The sequence below is a fragment of the Callorhinus ursinus genome, unplaced genomic scaffold, assembly GCF_003265705.2.
Source record: "Callorhinus ursinus isolate GAN/ISIS: 27379988/994484 unplaced genomic scaffold, GSC_fseal_2.0 scaffold10, whole genome shotgun sequence".
NCBI lineage: Eukaryota > Metazoa > Chordata > Mammalia > Carnivora > Otariidae > Callorhinus > Callorhinus ursinus.
In genome coordinates this window covers 58,175,010-58,185,132 of record NW_027397072.1, presented here as the reverse complement: position 1 = coordinate 58,185,132, position 10,123 = coordinate 58,175,010, and the positions used below count along the sequence as shown (strand labels likewise).

Below are 10,123 nucleotides of genomic sequence, written 5' to 3'. Positions count from 1 at the left end.
CTGTAAGATAATGAACTTGTTTTCTAAGATGTTTTAAAGTTTATGATACTTTCTCATGCAGCAATAGAAGACCAATATATTAAGTCACTATACAAAAATTCAATAGTTTTTCTATATATAAGTAACAAACAAAATTTAAAAAGAAATATTACCACTTACAATTGTACAAAAATATCAAATACCTAGGAATAAATCTAATGAAAGAATGCAAGACTCACCCCTGCACAGAAGGCTAGAGAACTTTATTGAGAAAATTTGAAGATAACCTAAATAAATGGAAGTATGTACATTGCTCATGGATTAGATGTTTCAAGGTTGTAAATACATCAATCTCACCAAATCAATTTATAGATTCAATGCAATCCCAATGAAAATCCCAATAGGTGTATTTGCAGAAAATAGTAACCTGATTCTAAAATGTATATGGAAATGCAAAGGGCCAAAAATAGCCTAACACTCTTAAAAAGTACATGGCGGGAGCACATATTCTATCATTACTAAGTTTTATTACAAGACTATAATATAATATGGTATGGCATTGGTGTAGTAACTAAATTAAAAAAAATTTAAACCTCCTACAAATTAAAAAAGAAAAGACTGTTAACTCAATAGAAAGATGGACACTTGACTAGACACTTTACAGAAAAAGACATCCAAATAGCCATAAGAAAAGGTATTCAGCCTCATTCGTTAGAAAAATGCAATATGATATACTACACATTCACATTTAAAAGAATGAAAATACCAAATATTGCCTAGGATATGGAGCAACAGGTACATACTAGGGGAGAAGAGTATATTGGAGCAATTACCTTGGAACATAATTTGGCAATGTCTTCTAAAGGGAAACATATGTGCACTCTGTAATCTAGCAATTCTACTCTTAGAAATATATCCAATAGAGGGGCGCCTAGGTGGCACAGTTGGTTAAGCGTCCAATTCTTGGTTTCAGCTCAGGTCGTGATCTCAGGGTCATGAGATTGAGGCCTGCGTCTTGCTCCTCACTCAGCACGGAGTCTGCTTAGGACTCTCTCTCCCTCTGCTCCATCCTGCACTCTCTCTCACTCTCTCACTCAAATAAATAAATCATATATATATATATATCCAATAATATTCATCAAAGATATTTACAAGAATGTTGAGTAACAGAAGCCAGACCCACAAGAATGTATATTTTATAATTTCATTTATGTACAATTAAAAAACTTGAAACTATGGTGCTAATAGTCAAGAGGAAAGGGGGGTAGTGATTGGGAGGAGTAAATATGTGTATTCACTATGTGATACTTTTTTACCCAAACATTTGTTTTGTGCTTTCCCACTCCCCACCCCCACCTGTATGTGAGTGATGCATCAATGAAAAAGATTTAAAAACAAAGCCAAGCTTCCCGACCTCAGGGACTTTGTATTTTCCTGTGAGGATCCCTGCTCTCCTCCATGTTGTCTGGCTTCAATCTCAGGCTTCAAGGGGTGAGAGGTGATAGGAAGATGGCTGCTAGCAGTTCCTAGGCTGCAACTTCCCATGTTCAAGCCAGTAGAAGCCAAGGCATATTTACGGGCTCAGCAAAAATCCCAGATTGCCTCTCTCTGGCTCTGATTAAGTGATGATGCATCCATTCAGTCACTGTGACCTGTGTGAGGCTCTAACTGGCTGGACCTGAATCATAGCCAACCCTGAAACCAGAATGAAATGGAGTCCATTTAACCAGAATATATAAAATAAGGATGAGGAAAGATTGGGCTCTCCAGAAAAAGAAACAAAACAAAACTGGGGCCCCATTTCAGAAGAGGAAATAAATGTGGGCTGAAAACCCAGCAAATGTCCACCACCAGTCTCCTGCAAGTGAAAACCCTGATCTGCTGTTTTGTGTTACGTCAACTTCCTTTTAATCTCTTTCATTTTACCACACGTGCTTCAGGGATTTGGCTTGTTTCTCGCACTGCTAATGTAATGGCAAATGGACTCTGTCTTTCCCTTTTGTCAGCTGAGAATTGGGTACTCTCTCTCATCACTTCTCTGTTTCTCTGACTTTGAAATAAGCCCAAAAGATGTATCTCTTTGAATCCCTGTTTTTGTATTTTGGGGGTAAATACCCTATGTTTATAGCAACATTATTTATAACAGCCAAATTATGGAAGGAGCGCAAGTGCCCATTGACAGGTGCATGGATGAAGAAGATGTGGTTGGGGTGCCTGGGTGGTGCAGTAAGTTGAGCATCCGACTCTTAATCTCAGCTCAGGTCTTGATCTCAGGGTGATGAGTTTAAACCCCACATTGGGCTCCACACTGGGCGTGGAGCCTACTTTAAAAACAATAACAAACAAACAAACAAAAACGATGTGATATATATATATATCATTGCATTATATATGTATTATATAATCGTATATATGTGATATATATATCATTGTGTATATATATGTATGTATACACACACACACACACACACACACACACACACTGGACTATTATCCAGCCATTAAAAATGAATGAAATCTTGTCATTTGTAACAACATGGATGGAGCTAGAGAGTATAATGCTAAGTGAAATAAGTCAGTCAGAGAAAGACAAATATATTATTTCACTCATATGTGGTATTTAAGAAACAAAACAAAATGAGCAAAGGAAAAAATTTTCCTAATTGGATCCTACCTGCCTTCCTAAGCCTTTCTGTCATTATTGACCTTCATATGTCTTTCCTCACTACCCTGAAACGGACTTGGGTTTTCCTCCACCTACTCAAATCTTATCCCTTCTTCAAGAAGAGCTCAGATATCATCATCTCTTTTACTAAATGTTCTGTTATCATTTAATCAGAAGTGACAACTTCCTCTTCCTCTCAACTGTCATTTATTTCCTGAACCGTGGATGTGGCATTTATGACACACTTGCTCCTGTTCAAACTATTAGTGGACCTCTTAGGTTCCGTATTAGACTACTACACCATGGCTTGTCTTCTTGGCCCTAGTACAGTGACTTGCACATGGTAAACAAACAAACAAATAGAAAAATTGCTTGTTGACTTAATGCTGGAAGTGGTGCCTTTTTGGTATGCTACCCATTTTCCTTGCTGTCTAGGGCTTATGACTGTGCAAATCATCGTTAAATCTGCCCTCATATCCTGTATCATCCTCATCTCCCATAGCCTGGGTTCTCTCTTGATACTCAAAGGGGTCTTATGCATTCAGAACCACCAGCTATTAAGTTGGCAAACTGAAGCATAGAAGAGGCTTTTGATAGCTGTTAACAACATGGTTTCACAAATACATTGAAGATATGGCTTGTGAACAGTATTTAGTTTAGAAGGACTACTGACTAAGAAAAGAAAAATAAGGGAATTTATTTTGGGTGTTTCTAGAGCTGAGGTAATTTGGTCTGCTAACAGTAAAACCTCAAATTAACCAGACCCAATTAACTGGCATTAACTGCCATTTCCAGTCACACACACACACACACACACACACACACACACACACACACACACGGGGGGGGGGCGGAGAGGATTTGTCCTTGTAGAAAGAGACAAATGACAACAACAAATGACAACAACAAATGACAACAGTAACAAAATGTTGTCAAAGGAGCATTCAAAACAGCAACTAGCAGCATGTGTCTTCCTCTCAATAACAGTATCATTTCCAAAAATGAAGCAACTCAAAATTCTGAATTGTGCCATGAGAAAGATACAAGGGTTTCACCAGAAAATTCATTTACCCAGCATATGTCTTTTCCACAAATTATGAATAGTTTTTTTTTAAAGATTTTATTTATTTATTTGAGAGAAAGAATGAGAGATAGAGAGCATGAGAGGGGGAAGGGTCAGAGGGAGAAGCAGACTCCCCGCTGAGCAGGGAGCCCGATGCGGGACTCGATCCCGGGACTCCAGGATCATGACCTGAGCCGAAGGCAGTCGCTTAACCAACTGAGCCACCCAGGCACCCACAAATTATGTATAGTTAAGCAGTGTTATATCATAAGATATAGTGAGTTACCTAGGAGTTTTAAGTATAATATTCCTTAAAATACAACAACTTTACAAAGTTGTTTAAGGAAAGGATTATAACAACGAAACTAACTAGACATGTCAGGGCATTTTCAAAAAGAGACCAGAATCCTCAAGGCGCAGCTGAAGTGAAAGATCCTGGTGTACCTTGTTTTCTGCTAAATTGCAAGCTTCTTCAATGATCAGGTTTCAAGTTTCACTGTAGCAACTGACTCAATGTGATTATTTAGCCTGTAAAAATGAAAAGAATATAAAGGGACGTGATTGAAGTACTGAAAATTGCAATTACAGAGGGCACGTGAAAATTGATCTGTTCATCCTTTTTATCTGGTTGAACGATACAGGAACAAGAGAATTTAAAATGAAGTTTAATATTAATGGAAATACCAGAGAAATAAATGATTTCATGCGGCATTTTTAAAGTGGAACTATTCACAATGGCCAAGGGGGGCATGGAGAAAAAGACTGGAATAAGATGTATTTTTTTTTTTAAGTTTTATTTATTTGAGAGAGAGAATGAGAGACAGAGAGTACAAGAGGGAAGAGGGTCAGAGGGAGAAGCAGACTCCCTGCTGAGCAGGGAGCCCGATGTGGGACTCAATCCCGGGACTCCAGGATCATGACCTGAGCCGAAGGCAGTCGCTTAACCAACTGAGCCACCCAGGCGCCCTGGAATAAGATGTATTTTTTTAACTGAGTTATCACACATATTAGCACTGAATGACAAACTCAACAAAATCAAGTTTCCAGTGATTAGAACATAAGAACTTGCAGGCAAACACTGGAGAGCCTGATGGAAGAACAGAATAATAGCTATTATAATAAGTAAGGTTGGCAGCAAATTAGCGTGGTGAGCAAAGCAGTCAATATGACAAATCTGCTCAGATGATGATGATGATGATGATGATGAGAGCTGGTGTGTTCACAGCTATTTCCCATATTTGTGGGGGGGAAAAAAAGCTCTGAGTTTCTTTTTGTTTTGTTTTGTTTTTCTCCGTTCCTTGGTCTACCTTCCCTGGGCCCTTTCCAACCCTCCCTACCTCCAACTCTACATATCCAAATTCCGGAAGTGGGGATACAATCTCCGACCTCCCTACTAAGTAAAAGCAAGTCTTTACCCTTCATCCCTCTTCCATACCTCAGGCCACACTGTCATATTTTGCTTTGTAATATAGGTATATATTACGTGGTTCGTTTCCCCACTAGAACTGAAGCATAAGATTCATGATTTATCTCTGTATTTTCTACATTATCATTTCTTTCTTAAAAATAGTAAGCAACCAACAAATATTTATAAATAATTATAAATGTGTTTCATGAATGAGATAGTAGGGATGAAGTTGCATTGATGTCTTTGAACAATGTCTCATCTTTTCAAAGGTTAAAGATGCAATTCTTATGACTTCATGGGCTAAGAATTGCCTGTATTCAGACAGCATACAATAGGTATATTCCAAAATCTTCACATGAATTTATTTTCTAAATTTAATTATATTTTAATGCCATAGGAGTCTTGCTCTCTGGAGGAACCATGTTTAGGATCCTTTTGAAATACCTCGCCCGGGGGGCTCAGTTGTTAAGCGTCTGCCTTCAGCTCAGGTCATGATCCCAGAGTCCTGGGATCGAGCCCCGTGTCGGGCTCCCTGCTCGGCGGGAAGCCTGCTTCTCCCTCTCTCACTCCCCCTGCTTGTGTTCCCTCTCTCGCTATGTCTCTCTGTCAAATAAATAAATAAAAATCTTAAAAAAAAAAAAGAAATACCTAGCTCCTCCTAATTTAAGTATTTTGTTATGATTTTAAAACACAGAGTTTAATATTTTTATTTACACACAATAAAAGTCACTCTTTTGGTGCATAGCATTATAAATTTTGACAAATGCATAATCACATAATCAAAAGACAGAATGGTGCCACCGTTCAGAAAATTCTCTCATGCTGTCCCTTTGTTAGCCCTTCCCTCACCCCAAACCCTGGGCAACCACCAACTTGTTCTCTGTTCCTATAGTTTTGCCTTTTCTAGAATGTCATATAAATGGAATCAGATAACACATAGCCTTCTAAGTCTGGCATCTTTCACTTAGCATAATGCATTTGAGATTCATCCATATTGCTGATGTATCAATAGTTCATTTCTTTTAATTGCTGAGTTGTATTCCATGGTATAGAGGTATTACAGTTGAAGGATATTTGGGTTGTTTCCAGGTTTGGGCTATTATGAATAAATCTGTTATAAATACTCGTATACAGGTTTTTGTGTGAACATATACTTTCATTTCTCTTGGATAAACATACAGAAGTGGGATTACTTGGTCATATGGTAAGTGCATAACTTCGTAAAAACTGCCAAACTGTTTCCCAAAGTTGCTGCCTTTTGTTTTGTTTTAAAGATTTTATTTATTTGTCAGAGAGAGAGAGACAGAGACAGAGACCACAAGCAGGGGGAAGGGCAAGCAGAGAGAGAAGCAAACTCCCTGCCAAGCAAGGAACCCAACATGGGACTCAATCTCAGGACCCTGGAATCATGACTGAGCCAAAGGCAGAGGTTTAACCAACTGAGTCACCCAGGTGTCCCTGAGGTTGCTACATTGCATCCCCATTTACAATGTATGAGAATTGCTCTGCATCCTAACCAGCACTAGTTATTGTAGCTTTGTTTTTATTTTTATTTATTTATTTTAAAGATTATATTTATTTCTTGTTAAACTAAACTCTACACCCAACATGGGGCTCAACCTCAGGACCCTGATACCAAGAATCGCATATTCTACTGACTGAGTCAGCCAGGCATTGGCTTTGTTTTTAAAAGCCATTCTAGTGAGTGTATAGTGGTATCTCATTGTGGTTTTAATCCATATTTCTCTAATGACCAAAGATGTACCTCTTTGCAGGTACTTATTTGCTATCTGTATATCTTCTTTGATGAAATATCTGTTGAAATTTTTTTGTTCATTGAGAATTTGGCTTGTTTGTTTCTTATGGTTTGCTTTTACTAAATAATCTTGAAAATTACATATTCATTTTATAGAAAAAAGAAGAAAATTTAAATCACCCATGAATCCACACTAACAGATAATGACTTTCAAGTTTTGGTTTGTGTATTCCAGACTATTTTTTCATGTGGGTGTACATGTTACAATGTAACCTGAATTTCCTTGGTTGCAACAGCCTAAATATACAAACAAGGTCAGTACATAGTAATAACTCAAATGTTACTCACATTCTTTTCTACACCTTGATCACAAAACATTTAAGAAAGGGGAATGGAGAATTCTTCAAAGGAGAAACTAAATACCCTTAGAAAAAAATATTTTCCTACACTGGCATTTTATAACCAGCCAGTAAAAAGGCCAGTGTACCAAATGATCACCCTAAGAGAATCCCACCATTTGACCTGCCCCCTTCACCCCAGCAAGGGCTTTCAATTTGCTTTCTTAGTTGATTTTTCCCACTTACAAAAAGAACAGAGACCAGACAATTAAGAAAACCCCACAATATCGGGCACCCGTGTGGCTCAGTCGTTAAGTGTCTGCCTTCAGGCTCAGGTCATGATCCCAGGGTCCTGGGATCGAGTCCCGTATCGGGCTCCCTGCTCGGCAGGAGGCCTGCTTCCCCCTCTCCCACTCCCCCTGCTTGTGTTCCCTCTCTTGCTGTGTTTCTCTGTCAAATAAATAAATAAAATCTTAAAAAAAAAGGAAAACCCCACAATATTAAAGGTAACAAACATGATGAAGGATGCAGGAAAAAAAAAAAACCTTTCTAAAAAAGCATTTGAAAATTAAAAATGGGGCACTTGGGTGATTCAGTCAATTAAGCATCTGCCTTCTGCTCGGGTCATAATCCCGGAGTCCTGGGATTAAGCCTTACATTGGGCTCCCTGCTCAATGGGGGAGTCTGCTTCTCCCTCTGCCCTTCCCCCTGCTTGTGCTCTCTCTCTCTCTCTCACTCTCTCTTTCTCTTTCAAATAAAGTCTTTAAAAAAAAAAGAAAATTAAAAATACAGGAGGGTGCCTGGGTGGCTCAGTTGGTTAGGCGACTGCCTTTGGCTCGGGTCATGATCCTGGAGTCCCCGGATTGAGTCCCACATCGGGGTCCCTGCTTGGCAGGGGGTCTGCTTCTCCCTCTGACCCTCTTCCCTCTCATGCTCTCTATCTCTCATTCTCTCTCTCTCAAATAAATGAATAAAATCTTAAAAAAAAAATACAGGGCACCTGGCTGGCTCAGTTGGTGGAGTATGCAATTCTTGATCACGGGCCATGAGTTGAAGATCCACATTGGGCACAGAGATTACTAAAACAAGAAGAAGAAGAAGAAGAAGAAGAAGAAGAAAAAGAAAATTAAAAATGTAATCACTGAAACAAAAAGTCCAAAAAAGGATCAGGAGAACATTGAAGATACCTCCCAGAACATCAAACAAGAAGACAAAGAGATGGAAAACTGGGGGGAAAGGTAGGAAACTTAACAAACATCAAACAGAAATCCATTTCAACTAGAGTGCCAGAGACTATAGAACAAAAATGAGGCAGAAAAAGTTATACACAAAATCTAAGAACATTTATCTGATCTGAAGAATATAAATCTCCAGGTTGAACTATCCAGCCCAATGAATGAAAAAAGGCCTATAACAAGGACATGATTATGAAACAACACTGAGAATAAAGAACATAAAAGCATCCAAAGAGGAGAAAACTGACTGCATCAAAATGAAGGGGAAACAAACAAACCATTAAAAAAGGGGGAGTGAACAATAACTTCAGGCTTTTCAACAGCATCACTCAATTCTAGAATGCAATGGAGTATTACCTCCAACATTCTGAAGTGAAATTGTGTTTCTCTAAGAATTTTATATCCAACCATCAATACAGTGTGAGGGTAGAATAAAGACATTTTCAGAGATTCAGGGTCTCAAAAATTTACATCTTATGTACCCTTTCTGAGGAAATTACTGTTTTAGAGATACAAGAGTCAACTGAGAAAGAAGACAAAGAACCTGGGAAATGGGAGAGCTAAGCTAGAGGATGAGAGGAAGTCCTAGAGTGACCACCATGCCTCAAAGCTTAGGGAGCAGCCAGTCCTGATTAGATCAATGGCACAGAGGGACAGAGGGTGGTTACACTTGTGGTGAGCATGGTATAATGAATAGACTTTTCAAATCACCCTGCTCTATACCTGACATAACACTGTGTGTCAACTAGACTTCAGTATGGAAAAAAAAAAAAGAGGACAGGGATTTTTTTGGAAAAAAAAAAAAAACAGAACTGATAAATCGTTTTGTGGTTTTATGTTTGTAGGTTTGAAAAAAATATATTGCTAGCCATTTGACATTTGAAAATCTTTATATTCATAATTATGTAAATATTGACTAATGAATTAATCAAAACATTTTTGCCTTATGATGTTTTTGCCAAGAAGTCTTGCTACGTGACATTTAAAGATTTTGATAAAACCATAGTGGGAGGAGGTGAGGAAGCGGAGGAGGTGGTAGTTGAATGAAAAGCTAAATTCTCAACTACCATAACAGGATGCCGATAGACTATGTTTTCAGTTGATAAATCAAAAAAGAATTGAATGACAAAGACGTAAATGAGAGACCTGAAACCATAAAAATCCTAGGAGAGAACACAGGCAGTAATTTCTCTGACACTGGCCATAGCAACATTTTTCTAGATATATCTCCTAAGGCGAGGGAAACAAAATAAAAAATAAATTAGTGAGACTACATCAGAATAAAATGCTTTTGCACAACAAAGGAAACCATCAACAAAGCAAAAAGCTCTCAAAAATGGGAGAATGGGAGAAGATATTTGCAAATGATATAACTGATAAGGGGTTAATATCCAAAATATATAAAGAACTTATACATCTCAACACCAAAAAAACAATCCAATTAAAAAAAGTGGGCAGAGAACCTGAACAGACATTTTTTCAAAGAATACATCCAGATGGCCAACAGACACATGAAAATATGCTCAACATCACTACTCATCAGGGAAATACAAATCAAAACCACAATGGGACATCACCTTACACCTGTCAGAGTGGCTAAAATAAAAAACACAAGAAACAACAAGTGTTGACGAGCAAGTGGAGAAAAAGGAACCCTTGGGCACTCTTGGTGAGAATGT

At 38.2% G+C, this 10,123-nt stretch overlaps 1 long non-coding RNA gene across 2 annotated transcripts in view; it reads right to left on the bottom strand.

The window, feature by feature from the left end:
- Positions 1–668: 668 nt before the first annotated feature.
- Positions 669–10,123, bottom strand: part of LOC112820705 (uncharacterized) — a 28,797-nt gene continuing 19,342 nt past the window's right edge. Inside the window, exons 4-5 of one of the 2 annotated variants that reach the window (XR_012379808.1) lie at positions 4,152–4,235; positions 669–1,674 (exon numbers count right to left, since the gene is read on the bottom strand). This is a non-coding gene — a long non-coding RNA (uncharacterized lncRNA). Of the gene's footprint in view, positions 1,675–3,863; positions 4,236–10,123 lie in introns of those variants that run through there. The other variant, XR_003207231.2, reaches the window with a different exon arrangement.